This window comes from Rhodamnia argentea, chromosome 4, assembly GCF_020921035.1.
Source record: "Rhodamnia argentea isolate NSW1041297 chromosome 4, ASM2092103v1, whole genome shotgun sequence".
NCBI lineage: Eukaryota > Viridiplantae > Streptophyta > Magnoliopsida > Myrtales > Myrtaceae > Rhodamnia > Rhodamnia argentea.
In genome coordinates, this window is record NC_063153.1 from 8,835,058 (window position 1) to 8,852,734 (window position 17,677).

Below are 17,677 nucleotides of genomic sequence, written 5' to 3' on the forward strand. Positions count from 1 at the left end.
TGATATTTAAGTACGACATTCATTCTAATGTAAGAATGGACTTTAGTCTGGGACTAAAGCGTGATAACAATTGTGATTCTAATATTTAGATATGACATTCTCTTTCAAGGGTACGCAAACAGGAGCCCGCCAAAAAAAAAAAATAGAACTCATAACATTTTGCTTTGATAACAAGAAAGAAGTTGTAACACCACTACTAACTGTTCTAAAAGTTTAACTAAAAGTTTAACTATTAGATAGACGTGTGATTTTAACACTTAGATATGAAAAACATATGGTATCATGGCGACAAGATTAACAAGAGATCAATAGTTATTATTAGGAATATTGATTGATTAATTTATTTTTACCCCGAACTATCTAGGGTCGAACCGTAGTTACATCGGCCTTGATAGCGAAAACACACGCCCATATCGAATTTTCCAATTAGCATAATGTGTTTTTGGAGATTCTTCTTTTCTTTTTCTTTTTTTTTCTTTTGCAGCCACGATTTTCCCTTTTTCTTTTTCAACTTCCGAGTTATACAAATGAACTCTTATCATCCGTGTACGTTGCATGGTTCATCCAAATACGATGAGAAATACTTCCCTACCGTGGAAGATACTCATTGGCTTTTGGATTGATTATTAGCTCAAATATGAACGTCTGTGGCTTTGTTGAACGGGTAACCGATAATAACACATATTGTTGGCCAGGAAATGTGAACGTCAGTAAGTTCAAGTCAAGTTGGGCTACAGAAAGAGAGAGGATCTCGACTCTCCAAACTAAGAGGAAAAAACAAAAACAGGTTTGGTTAGGTTAATATGGAATAGCTAGTAAGTTTGCTCAGATGAAATGACGAGTAGCGGTTTTCCCTAAAATGCTCTTTTGCATATGATTGTTTGGTCAATTCTACGATGTACAGTGGCCATCAAAATCGAAAGCCAATGACCAAAAATCATCCGTACATCTCAATGTCTTTTGATTTTAATGAGAAATCGGGATGGTTCTGTTATAATTATTTTACTGTGAACGATATTTTTTAGGCGAACATAAGAGATGTCAAATTGAAATTATTATGTATAGATATTAAAATTCTATGCATTAGAAAGATGGCTGAGGCATGATATGTTTCATGGTTCTTAAGGACTTGGTCCGTCTGTAAAGCAATCCACGCAATTTCTTGCGAATGGAACTCTTCGGTAATTGGACGTCGCCAAATTGTCGTCAATATGTCATTGTCCGAGAGACAAGACCAAAAACCATTGTTCATCGACAAGCCATATCAACACATGAATCTCCTTTCCTCGGCTTTGCTTGTCTTAATCCAAAGTTGACTTTGACTTGGCTTTTTCACGGTCCTCTTGTTGGTGAAATGCGTGCATGCAACCTTACTGAGTCGAGGTCGAACCGGAGAAGCAAGTTCCTCTTCTTTCCCTCATTTAACCATCCTTCGGATCTGCTAAATTCTAATTGAGTTCGACCCATGTTTTCTTTTTCTCTTCGTTTTTAAGAACTGGAAATGAGTTTTTCTTTATTTATTTATTATTATTATTATTATTTTTGCAGGAAAGCAAAGGGTTTGGTCAATTGTAAATAAACAGTTTTCAGGTTTAATTGAGAATTCTCCGAGAGCTAAGCAGGCCCGGAAGATTGCCAATCGTGCAGGTAATCGAGCTATTAAAATTATATTTAGAGAGAAAAAAATAATTCTATTTCAAGTCCCGACAAAAGTGTGAGCAGTTTAAATGCACGAGTTAGGTAACATTTCTCACATCAACAAGCTTAAGATGAGATGTCCTTACAACCGCGACATGAAAGTGTTTGATAAAGTTTAGAGAAACCTCTCAAATCAAGTATTGCCAAGTTCTAGCTTAGTCCATCTCACACTTAAGCGGCCTAGACTTGAGCCTTTCCAATCACATGTGTTTACACCTGAATTTTTGTCTGCAAATCAAACGTCCATTTTTTTGTAAAATAGTAAGAAGACCCAAAAAAAAAGTTGAAACAACGTCATTTTGGCTTCTATAAAGCCGTGCGGGACGCACGTCAATTTCGTTTGCTTGTTGTCGTCCACGTAAGCCACCACGTACGATTTTTAATAGCCGTCTAGGATGGAATTACGGCAGAGCGTATATTTTGCAGCATTGGCACATGTTTGAGATTTTTTGTGACAAAAAGAGTTAGAATTCATAGTCATGGTGGGTATGGTTAAGGTTTTCGGTGGTATTCTTCCTTTTTATTATCCTCGATGCCCATGTGATGGATTTTTTTTTATACATTCATCCTTGAATGTATGACATATTTATTTAGGGATAGTTGCCTAACCAAATTCATTCATATACTATCCATTCAAAGATGGAAATGTAAAGAAGGGTATTTTTCTAGTGTGGTTTCAAGGAAGAAACAAAGTTGGCCGGCTCACGTTAAAATTAAGTATAATTGTCTATTTCCCAACCTAATGTTCCGCATTAGTTCCAAGACTTTTTAACAAGTTTTGGAAATTTTTAAAGACTCATTGGATGACCATAATGGCCAATAAAAAAAATCAAGTTCTAAAGGAATCAAGTGCTTAAATTATTGCAAAATGTTCGATCAGATCCCTTCATTTTGATTTTCGCTCAGGCCCATCACGTAATTCTTGGCCTTTGCAATCCGGCCCATCACCTAAGTCCTGGCCCTTGCAATCAGGATGAATTAAATTGAGCCTTGCAGCTCAGGCCCATCAGACTTCACTCCTCCATTCGGCCCATAGAAGTGAAGCCCAAAGTTGGGAACCCAGGAGAGAAGGTACACAAGGCTTAGAATCCCGGCTTTCGGGTACTCTCCAATTGCGATCTATTTCATTTTCACCGTCCTCTACATTTATCGGATTCTGGCTCCTCGTCGACGCTCATAATATTGTTCAAACTTGAATTGTCAGGGTTTACTAGTATGAAAAAAAAAACCTGGAATCGTCCTGTTATCGAGAACAAATTGAAATCGAACTACCGATATTGCAGAATCACTTGCATTGGTTTTTGTTCAATCAAGCCTCTCGGATAAATCTGCGAAACTTGCAATTGTGATTGGTCGAGAGAACGAGTTCAACGCCTATAATGTGTTTGATGAAATTCCTAAGTCAGAAGCGTGCTTGGCTATTGATTATTTGTTCAGACAGCATGTGTGCTTGGTCATTGTTAATGTTTGATATGTACTCATAATCCAGGTGGCATCACTGCTTTATTTTAGCTTGGATTGTATCTTATTCAACCATGAAATTCCATCTTAGAGGAGCATGTGACCTGATCAGTATGAGGCTTTTAGATGAGTCTGACAATATTTGACGACACATTTCTCAAGCTTGCCAAGTATGGAGAATTCAGGTTTGGCACCAGAAGAGAAGTCAACTGTGTACAAAATGAGAAACGGGGCTCACTCCTGGGAGTTGCAAAACTCATCAATCAATTCCTCCAACTTCTGTAGGCCTTTGAGGACTATAAAGCGTGCCGTCGAACTCTCATGAACTTTGAGAACCAGAAAGTTCTTCAGGATTGACAGCATCAGCGATCTCTCTTAAGCCAAAGTTGCAAGAGTGACAAGGTACATGGAAGTTGGTGGATATATTTCTCATGGGAAATGTTAGATGTGTCTGGAAAATCTAAATTAACCAGATTAATGAGAGTCAAAACAAAGAAGGTTAAAGAAGCTTGGGTGACTCTCAAATTCGATGGCAACCATTCCGAAAAATAAGCCCTGTCGGACCCATAGACTTGACGTGTAACTTGCAAAGCAGTCCAACTGCATCAAGTAACTTTCTTATGGATGAACGGTCTATCCTAGTTAATTTCAATGCCTTTAGATATCCAATTGAATAAGATAGATCGAACTTTCTTTAAATGTTGTCAATCCTATAAGAGTTTCTTGGCGTGGGCTACATTAATTAAAATTGTAATTACCGTTTTATGGACTTAGTCTAATAAAGGATGGATATAAGAATTCTTAATGGGTCGAACATGAGCATGACTAGTGTGGGCCGAGTTAAGCTCGGCTCGTGATGAGAGAGTCTGTAAAACTCTATAAATGGAGCTAGGATGCCCCCATTCTAACCTTGATATAACTTCATACGCCGTTTTCGTCTTTTCATAAGGTGAGAGAGGAGAGAAAGCGAGGTGATCTCATTGACGCCGGGCATCCGGAGGGCGATAGAGGGGAAGCGCTTGAGCTTTGGATCGACAAACTTCTGCTTAAAGACTGATAGACTCCAAATCAGGTGCACAAATCCTTTTCCTCTATTGTTTCGTTTCTCGTTTTTTATTACGGTGATCCTTGGGAGTGGTTTACGACGACGGGCGGCCATTTTTTACGGCCTACAAATCCAACTCAACCAGCAACTCTAATTTTATTAACCGAGTATGGGAGCTCCTTTCTTTTGTTGCAGAACACCTACTGGCTATTGCCAATCCAAACAATAGAAACAGAATGCAGTTGGCCAGAACTTTATTACTCAGAAAGCAAATCCATTCTTTTTCCCTGACCATGAACCGAAACAAGGCTTCAGGAGTCGACGGCTAACCATTTCCTTGCTCTCAATTCACAGTTCATTTTAGTCGGACGAAGAGACAGTAAAAGGATGTCAAAATGGCAATCTAATTGTTGATCTGATGTCTCAAACAACTATAGCCCTAAAGATCTTTAACTCACTACACACGAGAAGAAAAAGTAGACGATGAAGATGAGGGGTTGCACCACCATGCAATTCTATTGGACAGCAGAGTTTCTCCGCATATGATTAACTGGAGGCATCTACTTCAATGAACATAATATGTAAACGACAAATTGATAATTTTATGACTTCAGCGGTTAAGTATTAGCACCCTCCAATCCACAGCCAAATCAATTTCCAATCGGACATTGCTAGTTTGAAGAAATTAAGATGCTCTAGAATTCAGGAACCAATGTGAAGTAGTTGTGCTTCATGTATACAATGTCTACAATCCAAGGATCTATCTGAAATGACATATAGATCGCTACAAAAAATAGTTTGAAGTATTCGATGCGGGTCCAATAGGCCAAATGTTCACCATCAAATTTTTCGTTTATGCAAACTAATGTGACATTTGACGGGCTAATGGCATAGTCGTGTACAATAGACATGTTAGCAAGGCAAACATCAGTAAGGAGAAACAACTCGATAATCAATAGGGACATCTTCTTTTGGACTTCTAAATCAATGAATTGTCCGTTTCAATGAGGAAAAATTGGAAGGATGAGCAGCCTCAGATTGAAAGATTTAGTACTCTGGAATCGAGTTCTTTTTGCCCCAAATTGAGCAGGATTTGTAGGGATTTCTCTCCAGGGATATACAGGACACTTAATTTCAATACCTCTAGCTTATCTAGTCTACAAAATCCGCGAAGCGTGCTATGGAACATTCATGAACTTAAATAGATTCGTGAGAATCTAAATTAAGTATCTAGTCTACAAAATCAGTAAGTCCTTCAAGTTTGAAACAATGCCAATGATTTGTTACGCCAAAGTCGTGACAATGATAAAACTGTCCGGACTCTTGTGGTTAAAGTTGCAAGTGAGAAGGTCAGATATGTCCAGAAAATCTAACTTAAGTAGATTCGTGAGGTCAGGAACCATTTGGATTGGGTGCTCTAATCTAAAGGAAAAATTATCCAATAAAATGTTAATTCAGTCTTAAAATTTTCAATTTTGCCAATTTAATCATAAACTCTTAGGGAAAATTCCAATGTAATACTTCCAACCAAATTTCGCTCAAAATTGCTGACCTGGAGGTTGAGCCATTGACGGCCGTCCTATGTGGTATGCTTTCGCGTTGGTAATTTCCGGCAAAAGTTGATTAGAATGACTACATTTAAAATTCGGCGGAAAAGGTCGGGATTAAATTGGCAAAATTGAAAAGTTTAACACTGAGTTGGCATTGGTACAATAGATTTAGGACTCACTAGATAATTTCCTCATCTTTAAATGTCGCAAAACCAACTCAACCAGCGATTCTGACGTTGCCGAACTGAGAATGAAAGATCCTTTCATTTGTTGCATGGCACTACACTGATGTATGAGCTTAACTAACCCTGAAATAGTGTTTGAAAGCTCCTCTATCTCCCGGCACCGCTGCACAGATAAATGTGAAAGCTTCACTAACCCTCCAGTAAATCATGAAAGTTCAATGATATTCTTGTTCATGCAGCTATGCTAACCTTGTAAATAATGGCACCAAAGCATTAGAAAATCCTCCAAACAATAGCAACAGAATGCAGTTGTACGGAATTGAATTACAAAGAAACCAGATCGTTTCTTTGTCTCTTTGACAGCAAACCTAAAGAAGGCTTCAGGTGTCAACATCTAACATTTTTTTGTTCTCAAAACCTCTGCAATATTCTTCTGAGCCATGTCTTAGGGGCTGCAACAATTCACATGTTTAAGGAAAATTCAATTTACCGGGACATACAGGAAGTAAAAGGATATCGAAATTACAATCTAATTGCTGATTTGATGTCTCAAAAAACTTACCTGAATGTTTTCAAACTGAGGACATAAAAGAAAAGAAAGAAATGAAAAAGTAGACCATCAAGATGTGCGGCTGTACTGCTGCGCAATTCTGTTCGACAACAGAGGTCCTGCGGACATGGTATGCAATAGAAAACTTATAATTTTAGCACCCATTCATCTGCCGCAACACTAAATGTTAAACGGATGTTCCTTGGTTGAAGGAATTACGATGCTCTAGAATTTAGGAACCCTAGCAAAGTTTCTATTCTTGATGAAATGGATGAAACTTGATAATTCAGCGTTAACAACATTCAAAATACAGGGATAATATTGAATTATTGGTAGTATTATATTAGAGGATAATTTTAAAAAACTAATAGAATGAACCATGAACTTAAATCCTCAGCTCCACTTTTCAAATGACACAAAATGTACACGAACTATTACTTCATAGACAACAACGTCTACCATCAAATTTTTGTGATCAATTAGATAAGTACACCGCAAGTACCATGACTTCTATACGGCGCTCACTTGAGTGCCATAATTTTCAAATATCGATCACTTTAGTGTCATCACTTATGTGGACGCCGGAAAGTTGACATGGCAGCCGGAAAAGCCAACATGGCACTGACGGAATATTTTTTTGAATATTTTAATGTGCACCTGGAATTTTTCATAATTATTTTTATTTATTTTGCAAAAATTTTTTTGTTTCTTTGCTGTTTATTTACTGTTTTTGCGCCTTTGGCCAGCGAGGGTCACCAACCACCACCAAGCGGCCCGGGGGTTGGGGCCGGCGAGGTCGCAATAGCCCTAGGCGACGGCCATTGGGCCTCGGCTGCGAGCGGGCGAGGCGTGAAGGCCCTAGCTAGATCCGGGAGATGACCCTCGTCCCCACACCGGCCATGGACGAGGCGGCCCTCGCCTGGCCCCGGTGACGGTCGTCATGGCCTCGATCGCGGCCACCGAGGCCACGATTACCATCACGAGGGCCCCCTCGCCCATGGTCGTTGCGGCCTTGCCGGCCCGGGGCTAGTTGGCCCCGGCCCCTGGGCCGCTCGGTGGTGGCCGGCGAGGGTCTCCGGTGACCCTTGCCGGCCTAGTGGTAAAAGGCATCAAAAATAAAAATAAAAATAAAAATATGATAATGAATAATAAGTAAGAAAAATTCTAGAAAATATTTAAAAAAAAATAAAAAAAAATCCACGTGTCATTAAAAAATAAATAAAATAATAATAAAAAGTACACGTCGGACGATTTGCTGGAAGTGGCACTTAAGTGAACGATTTTCGCCGGAAATAGCACTCAAGTGAACGATTTTTGAAAGTCATGGCATTCAAGTAAGCGAAAAAAAAAAGTTATGGCACTCAAGTGAGCGCCGTACAAAAGTTATGACACTTGTGATGTACTTACCCCTAGCTATTTGGATGCAAAAGTTTGCACTATGGCAAATTGAAATTCTATAGGGTGCTCATGTTAATTGACTTAATTGTCGTAATAAATCGAAATGGAAGCAATTACCTGGTAGTATTCAAGTTGAATCCTTCGATATTTGCAACCTTTTTCAGATCCTCTTCCCATGCTTTCACCTCGTGAGGGAAATCCTTCCTGTTAAAATATATGTCTCGAGTTTAAAATTGTTGTTGGCACCACAAGTCAAAAGAGAGTAAATGAAAGGTGCAAGAGCCTTCATCAGAGAGTAATGGTAGATCAAGAGTTTGACAAAAAGAGATGGGCTTAAATAATATATTTTATTGTGGAGCCCATGGAGTAAAAGAAAGAGGGTTTTCTTTCTTTTATCTATCCCTAGCAGAAGCCTTCGTAAGAAGAGGAGGAAGAGAAAGAAGACTTTAGAAAAAAAGTCCTAAAGAGAGCCATTCATTGAGTGCTCTGCAAGGGTTTCATTCGTGGGTTTTGTTCGTGGAATTACATCAAGAATTCAAGTGTCGAAGCCGATTAAATCTTGAGGTTAGATTTGTGTTAATTCCTTTCCGAGAATATCGCTAGGAATTGGGGGACTAAACACTGTGTGCGTTATTGGATGTAATTGGGGTTTGGGAAACACTGAGAGTGTTTGAGTTACTCGAGTGTGGTTCTGTAATCTCCGTGTATCGCTCGTTCTATAGTGGAATTCGTTGCTACTCTTCCCGTGGACGTAGGTCTCCGACCGAACCACGTACATCTGGTGTCCGATTTATTTTCTTGTTCTGTCCATTTTATCGTTCGATCGCTTGTTCCGCGCAACACTTCCGATGCCTGTCTAGGACGTTTCGATATAAATTGCTTTCGAGCTTAACACCATCAATTTTCACTTCGTAGAAAATGGGGACGATTTTTCTTTCGTCCTGACTCTGAGGTGTATTTTACCATTTGCTCGAGTTCACGGAAACACCACTGACTGGAAGCGTAGGTCATGGAGAAGACGGGTATGTAGATACAAGAGTTCTCGAGTGCTTGTTGAATCTCTTCCCCAATTCCTTCACCGGGGCTCAATCCATCATCACCTCTGAAGAAAGAAACTCAACCACTAGACAGGCTATCACGAAGGAACTTAATAATGTTGTAACGAGTGTCTGATCCCTTAAAACTTAGGAACACATCGTACATAGGTAATTTGTGGCAAAGCTAGGTCGTTCTTGAGCCATACAGCAGTCTTTCCAGGACAGTGCGACCAGGGCCACCAAACTTCCAGCTTTCTAAGCCCTCGACTCCCTCAATTGATCTTAACTTAGGACAACTTTCTACCTCAAGATGTTGTAGCTTATCCAACTTCGATAAGTTGGGTAATTCTTCTATTAAAGGACATCTGGAAAGACGGAGGTCCTCTAAATATTTCAGTTCTGACAAACCTGGAATCTCGACTGGCTTTTTCAAGCTGTTCAGAACTAAGCACTATAACTCCTCCAAACGTGACAGATCAAGTATTTGCACAAGCTTGTCACATCTACTTACAAATCAAGGGAAGGACACAGATTCAGAGAAGATATGCATAGAGGCATCAAGAGTTCCCAACAGATCAAGCCCCCAAGCCCTGTAATCTTCTTCAACATACAGCCTTGTAGATCACTTTTCAAATCCCCGTGACCATTGTCATCGTTCGTTCGAATTCTATTGAATGAAGTTTCAAAACCCCAGAGACTCAAGAAATCAAGTTTTCCATTGTTCAGCTATATGTCCTGTTTTCTACACTCTGCAGTTTCTCTAAGCGTAGTTTCGTTTGGCAGAATGGTTGTGTAACTTACGTTCATTTTTTCAGTTGATGTGTATTTACACTGTTCCTGACGTCTAAGTTTTCTCCCTTATTTTTTTGAACTTCTTATGCAGTCAGGAGTAATCGAAAGTCATTCCTGGTAATCCACAGTATTCTTTCCGTGTAACAATGCTTCTTCTATACCTTGGGAAAAGCTGCAATCATGAATGCTAAATTGCAATTCCATTTGTACCAAATAGGTTGTAACTTTCCAATAATGAATGAACGTCATTCGTCAGCAAAAACCAGATAAACATGTCATCCGACCAAAACTAGGGGTGATTGGTACCCAGTCCGGTCCGATTATCCTCAAGAACCAGGAACCAGTTCCCAATTTGCCGAAACCGGGTCTAGTACGGTTCCTAGGCAGTTCCATTGGACCGGTAACATGCCAAAATATATATATGCACCATTCCCGCCATACTTATAGGACTAATCGGTTATCCGAACTGTTGAAGGTTGAATAGAATATATTAGCTTCACCCGCTTGAGTTTTTTTCTTTTTTCTTTTTTTTGGGACAGAACCCACTCGAGTTGATTTCATAGAAATATGATGGAGAAAGTTCTTCACTGAGCACAGCTCCTTTAGGAAGGGAAAGTTATCTTATAATGACTAATTAGATGAGCTTTGTTCTGATAGCAAGTTAAGATATTAGTTCCAAACAAGTAAACACTAGGGTTACTTTTAAAAAATTAAAAAAAAAATCGACCTGTCCGGTCCGATCCTATGTCCCTGGAACCGAGAACCGGACCGTCCGGCCACCGGTTCCAATTTTAAGAACCGGGAACCGGACCACTAGTCCAGTCGGTTCCCGGTCAGGTCGGTCCGATTTACTCACCTAATGGGGCAAGCTGTTGGAGAACTTGGTGAATGATGCTTGAAGACTTCTCATGTTGTTCGCGCCACGTCGATCCTAGATCTGAAGCACTAAAATTCTGCACCAAGCAAAGGGTCTGAGTTTCTTGCGTGGATGAAAAGGACTTTGCCATAAAATATTTTAGGGAAGGGTTCGATAGAATATTTATCCCACTTCCAGAGCTAATTTTGGTGAGTCCAAAGTCCGAACTCTGTAAAGTGACATGGTGCGGTGCGTCCCTTTATTTCTCGGACGGCCGCCTTCAACCTTTCCACGTTGAATGGAGAGCATATGATGTGCCACAACGACTTTGATCTCGCGAGAGTTCGCAGAACATAAACAACTTCGATCTGAATTCACAATTAGCTCATTTTGCATTGCCCCGGAGAAAACTGATTAACAGAACCACCTGTTTCAGGAAAATGTAGAAGACTGCAGTGAGCCGATAGAACGCCTTAGGAACGGAGTATGAGGTGTTCCTGAGTTTCAAAGGACCGGATAAGAGGCGAGACTCTCCTCTAGACGATTATGATGATCTTTCAATAAAAATTGTTTCTACTGTGGGAAAAGCTTCCTCTGGCTGCGGAAGTGTTAGGTTCATTTCTTTCTTGCAAGGCTTATTGGGAAGACACATTAAGGAAACTACAGAAAGTTCCCCCCAAGGGAGTCCAGGACACGCTGATGATAAGTTAGGACGGACTAGATTATGAGCAAAAACAAATGTTCTTGGATATAGAGGGTTTCTTCATCAAGGAAGACAAGGAATGCACGGTTTTATGCGGGATTATTGCGGATACTTTCCTCATGATCCAGTCCATTGTCTCAGGTCCTCTTAATAAAAATCTGGAGACAAGAATAAGTTTCGGATGCACAGCCAAGTTCGAGACCTCGGAAGGCACATTATTCGTGAAGAGAGTCTCAATAATCCTGGCAAGTGTAGTAGGGCTACCCTGTCACAGGTGAAGAAATACCAGGCCTACGTAATCCAAGGTTTCTTCGAGGGAAGGAATAAATTTCGTGGGGTACTTCAAAAATCTTCTTTCTAAGCTACGATGGTTTCCTTGGCGTTACTATCCTCCCGAGTTTCCAGCCACAGACGTTTACCTTAATAATTTGGTTGCGCTCAACCTGTCGCGGAGCGACGTAACAGAAGACTGGGGAGGATGGAGAGAAATCGAGGAATAGTTCACCCTCACAGTTTACTTCTCTTCCTGTTCATTGCCCTGTCGTTGTACTAAAAAGTTTCTCATCCGTTGTCGACATTTGATTCTTCTGCAGATGGCAAATAAATTGAGATTCCTGGATTTGTCGTGGTGCAGAGGCTTAACAAGGACACCTGACCTCTCCAAGTTTCTGTCCTTGGCGATATTGATGCTCGATAGCTGTTGCAATTGAACTGCAATCGACTGCTCTGTAGGTGGGCTAAAACATTTCAGGACTTTGAATCTTGAGGGATGTTGCGCGCTTCGAGAGTTGCCTGAGGATATTGGGTCTGTAGAATCTCTGAAGGAGCTTACGTTGCCTCTAGATTTGGATCTGTCCAAGGTTCCCGAGACGGACGGCAATCTAAAGTCTTTGTCAAGTCTAAAGATAGAAGACATGAGAATTGAAGGGCTTCCATGCTCTATTGGTGGACTAGCGAAGCTTACGCATTTGTCTCTAAAAGGATGCTCTCTGATAAAGGAACTTCTGTGCTCACTCGGGCAATTAGGAGCATTGGTGGAGTTGCATTTGTCATCATAAGGTATAGCCAATCTGCCTGATTCAATTGGGAATCTGAAGAAACTGAGAGTAATCGGTATCGACTATACAAAGATAAGAAGGTTCCCAGACACCATCGGATTGGTTGAGATGCTCGAAGAGTTGTATGTGGAAGGTTGCTTATTTCTGAGGTGTCAGATCCCCGATGAAGTGGGAAGGCTCTCCCGTTTGAGGATCTTGCACTTGTCATCCACAGGTATCTGTGGATTGCCCGGGATGATCAGCCGTCTCACCCGTCCCCAAACACTTGAATTGCAGGGTTGCCTCAAGCTTTGGCATTTGCCAGAGCTTCCCTCAAGTTTGATCCGTCTCTCGTGTGACGCTTCTAGCTTTCCGTCAGTGCCAGACCCCTCGAAGCTTGTTAATTTAGAGTCCCTAGATTTGTATGGTCAATACAATCCTCCGAAGGAGTTTCTCCAACCCGAGGAAATCTCAAAGTCCATCAAGCAACTTCCACCTAATTTTTCGACATTGGGGACATCACGGTGTCGCGCCATTGCCGCATTTTCCAACTTGAAGAACCTGTCCATCCTCCATTTAGCGCATGTTCGATGCCACCCTTCTGAGTACTCGGGAGACTTGGAAAAGTTAAGGGAGTTAAGAATTGGTGAATGCGAGTTCCTCGTGAGAACCCCAGATCTATCACTCCTGAAGAATCCGCAATGTTTAACCCTGTTTCGATTGAGTGGACTGGTCGACATTCGGGGTCTGGAGGAACTAGAATCCTTGATGCACTAGAGAGATCACCAAACTTGTCGGAGTTGAGAAATCCACAGAGTCTGCATCTAGAAGATTGTCCAGAAGTAGGACCAATCCAAGGCCCCGACAGATTAGATCCTTTGAAGGACTTGGTGGTAAAACGTTGCGGATCTTTGCAAAACCAGGATAGAGATTACATAGAATTCCTGGGGACCTGCTCCAAAGCTAGAAGATTTTTGTTATGGAGATGTTATGTAATTCCAGTCTGTCTGCATCATTGACAGTTGCACTTGATTTGGATGCTGTGTACGAGCTGTCTTTCTTGTTGGAAATATTGAAGATCCTGATTGGAGATTGCGATTGAGGATTGATGGAGTCAATTTGGCAAATTCTGATTTAATTGCATCTTTATTTTGGGAAGATACAATCATGTTTATACACCTTCTATTCTTTACTCTCTTTCTAGGATTATAAATAGACAAGTGTACATTCATTCGAATATAGAATACAATATACATTTTTCCTATTCTCTTTCGTCTTCTGACATGGTATCAGAGCACCTAGCCATCCTAGCCTAGCTTCCGCACATATCATTCCTTGATTGTCTTCCGGATCATTCTTGCTGTTGTTATTGCGAAAAGGTTTACCAACCTGCAAAACACTTAGCACTCCGTGTAGAAATCACCTTTCTCAAAGATACCATGAAGAACGACAACAATGTCCATGAAGAGAACCCGATTCATTCTGATGAAAATTTACCTCGGATCTCGGAGCCCATAGTAGAACCCGGTATTCATGCTCAACCCAATCGGTCACAATTTTTTCAGGTTACGCCCAACCGGGGGCAGCCCATTTCGGGCCAGCCCATTCGGTGGGTACTGCTCCAAGCATCATCAGGCCCATGGTACTATGGGCCCTTTCAGCCAACCGCTTTGGGATCATCATTGCCTCCTACTATGGAAATGGGCCAAACGCATGTTCAACCCGAGGAAGGCTCGCCAGCCGCAATTGGGGCAAGCCCAGTCCTCGGGCCCAATGTATTATATGCGGGGAATGCAGAGCAAGTGCCCCAATCCGGTCAATCGGGGGTCGGGTCAAATCCCTACCCGATTCCCCTACCCGGTTTCCAAACCGCCTATCCGTATCGGATCGGAATCGGCGGCGGCCGACCGGAGATAGGGGACCCACTCTACACCTCATCGGTCGACGGACCGGAGTTACGTCTTATCACCTTTCAACTCGCCGGATCCGAGGGCTACTCTACATGGGCAAGAGATTTGCGGCGAGCTTTGGTCACCAAAGACAAAGACGGGTTCTTGGACGGAACTGTCCCTATTCCGTCCGACGAGCGACTGCGTCGACATTGGCGCCGGTGCAATCAACTCGTACGACAATGGATCGGAAATTGCCTCACAGCCGAAGTGGCCGCCGGACTACCTCCCACGTAAGACGCTCAAACCATGTGGAACAACATACGTGAAATGTATGGTAAACTAGATAGGGCAAAATTATTTTACCTCACACAAACCCTTTCCGAATTGAAACAGGGAAGCCAATCCGTGACAACCGTATTCAATCGCCTCTCGGCGTTATGGAACGAGATTGAAGCTGCTGAAGAACGGCTTGAAGGCTCGGAGGAAACGCTTCGCCAGCATCGAGCGATTCGAGATCGAGAGAAAGCTACTCGGTTCTTGCTTGTTCTCAACGACGATTATCCGCCTTTCCGAACGCAGATTCTCGCAATGGAACCGGCACCTTCTCTCGGGAGAATTTTCCAACTAGCCGTGCAAGAAGAGAGCCAGCGATTGGCGGTGACGGCACTCACCCGGGCCGGTGAAGGAGTTGCCCTCTCGGCCTTCTCACCTCATAGCAATCCCGAAGGAACTCTAGACACTGGGAGCTCCATCGCCTTTTCTGTCTCACGTGGGCAAAGGAATGCGGGTTTCCAGAATGTGGCAGAAAAATGGCGAGGAAACCCTAATGGGTTGCCAATGGATGGTCATGATTATAAGTGGAAATCTGATGGCACCGGTTTATCCACCCAAGGATCAAATGGCCAAGATCGTGCCATGTCAGCCGCATTTTCTAAAGGACCGAATGGGCCTTGTCCTCCCATGTCTTCGGGTAAGATTAGTAGCAATTATTCCAAAATAAAAAATAAGTATTGTGAATATTGCAAACGACCGCATCACACCATGGAGACATGTTGGAAATTACATGGGCGACCAAGTAATCGCGAAAAAAGGGAAAAAGAAGCCTCCGCGTTTCAGGTCTCAAAACAAAAAATTGATGGAGCTCACTCCACAATTACTCGGGATCGATACCAGCATATTGTGAAAATGTTGAGCCAATTAAAGACTACTGATGACAACGCAGGTTTCTCGGGTACCCTTCTATCACAAGCGAACTCTATTTCGGCTAATGCATGGATAATCGATTCGGGTGCTAGTGACCACATAGTTTGTACTGCGACCTTATTTTCATATATTCATGATCACTCGAAGTTTCCTTTATCAGCACGCCTCCCAAATGGAAATACTACGCAGGTCACTAAAATCGGCACTGTTCCTCTTAGCCCAAATTTTGTGCTTCACAATGTTCTATATATTCCTGAATTTGAGTTCAATCTCCTTTCCGTTTCAAGGGTGTGCAAAGATAATTCTTGCAATGTCATTTTCAATTCGGACAATTGCTTCTTTCGGGACCATACGATCGGCAAACCGGTGGGCTTGGGTAGAGTCGCAGACGGGTTATTTTTTTGGATTGATTTCCCTGGAGATTTAGATTTTTCCAATAATAGCATTTCTTGTAATGCAATTTCAAGAAATAAAAATCTCCTTTTACATCAACGATTGGGTCATAGTGCACGTTATCCTCATCCGAAATGTTCCATATGTCCATTGGCTAAACAATCCGGACCATCCTTCCCCATGAGCACATCTCAAGTCAATTGTCCCTTCTTATTATTGCATGTGGACATTTGGGGACCTTATCACACTCCTCATCGTGACGGTTCTCGTTTTTTTCTCACAATCGTTGATGATTTTACCCGTGCTACGTGGGTTTTTCTTATGCATTCCAAGAGTCGGACTCTTTCTCGCTTAACAAATTTTCTTTCTATAGCCCAAACTCAATTTGATACATCCGTTAAAAGAATTCGGACAGATAATGGACGTGAATTTCTTTCCAATGATTGTCGGTCTCTCTTTGTCTCTCATGGCATTATCCATGAAACCTCTTGCACCTACACCCCACAACAGAATGGCGTTGTGGAAAGAAAACATAGACATCTCTTAGAGGTTGCAAGAGCTCTCAAATATCAAGCCTCCATTCCCGAGAAATTCGGGGGCGATTGTGTGGTCATTGCCACCTATTTGATTAATCGCATGCCGAGTAGAATTCTTGGTGGTAGAACTCCTTATGAATTACTTTATGATACTACACCATCTATTGATCATCCGAGGGTATTTGGTTGTTTATGTTATGCAACGATTGTGGGACCTCGGGATAAAATGGCTCCCCGTGCCATTCCATGTGTTTTCATGGGGTACCCCACTCTGCAGAAAGGATATAGAGTTATGGATATTGCTACTGGACATTTCTTTATAAGCGGGGATGTCATTTTTCATGAAGAGATATTTCCCTTTCGGGATGCGACGTCTTCACGGGCGACATCCGAATCCGCCTCGGACCGTCCGGCTTTCTTGGAAGAAGATGTTTCAACTTCCTATGTATTTATTCCTCCAACATCCATTCGGGAGGACACTCTGCGTCCAACGCCCATAGATATTCCCGAGTCACCTATGGCTGATTCTTCGCCATCTCCGACTTCTACATTGGCATGTTCACCGGAACCTACTCCAGTACCCCCTATGCAGCCTCGACGTTCCGGGCGTATCATCAGACCACCCACTTGGACGCAGGACTATATTTGTTCCGCTTCTCGCTCTTCGGGTATCCATTACCCCGTATCTTCCTATGTTTCCTTCGATCAGCTATCTCCCGCATACATGTGTAGCATTAGCCGAATTTCTGAGGAATGCGAACCATCATCCTATCAAATGGCATCCCGTGATCCTCGTTGGCAACAGGCCATGGCAGTAGAGCTAGATGCTCTCATCGCTAATCATACATGGGACATTGTTCCGTTACCTCCACATCGGAAATCCATTGGCTGCAAATGGGTCTACAAAATTAAGTTCAAGTCCGATGGAACCGTGGAACGTTATAAGGCTCGCTTAGTAGCAAAGGGATTTACTCAACGCGAGGGTTTTGATTATCACGAGACATTCTCCCCGGTCGCAAAAGAGGTTACCGTTCGCTCTTTCTTCTCTATAGCGGCAATTCGCAATTGGTCACTCCATCGGATGGACGTTCACAATGCCTTCCTTCACGGCGATCTCGATGAGGAGATCTATATGGATCTTCCACGGGGATTACGCAGCATGGGGGAGTCTCGGGTGTGTCGTCTTCGCAAATCCCCGTATGGACTCAAACAGGCATCTCGACAATGGTATGCCAAATTTACCAATGCATCGACAAATGCAGGATTCCGGCATTCCAAATATGATTATGCACTATTCACGTGGACTTGAGGTACTTCATCAATATATTTGCTTATATATGT

At 42.1% G+C, this 17,677-nt stretch overlaps 1 long non-coding RNA gene across 1 annotated transcript; it reads right to left on the reverse strand.

The window, feature by feature from the left end:
- Window positions 1–5,868: 5,868 nt before the first annotated feature.
- On the reverse strand, window positions 5,869–8,066 carry LOC125314747. The gene is made up of 3 exons (XR_007198177.1): window positions 8,005–8,066; window positions 6,189–6,391; window positions 5,869–6,102 (listed from the first exon to the last, which is right to left on the reverse strand). It is a non-coding gene; the product is annotated as an uncharacterized LOC125314747 (long non-coding RNA).
- Between the last annotated feature and the right edge of the window lie 9,611 nt (window positions 8,067–17,677).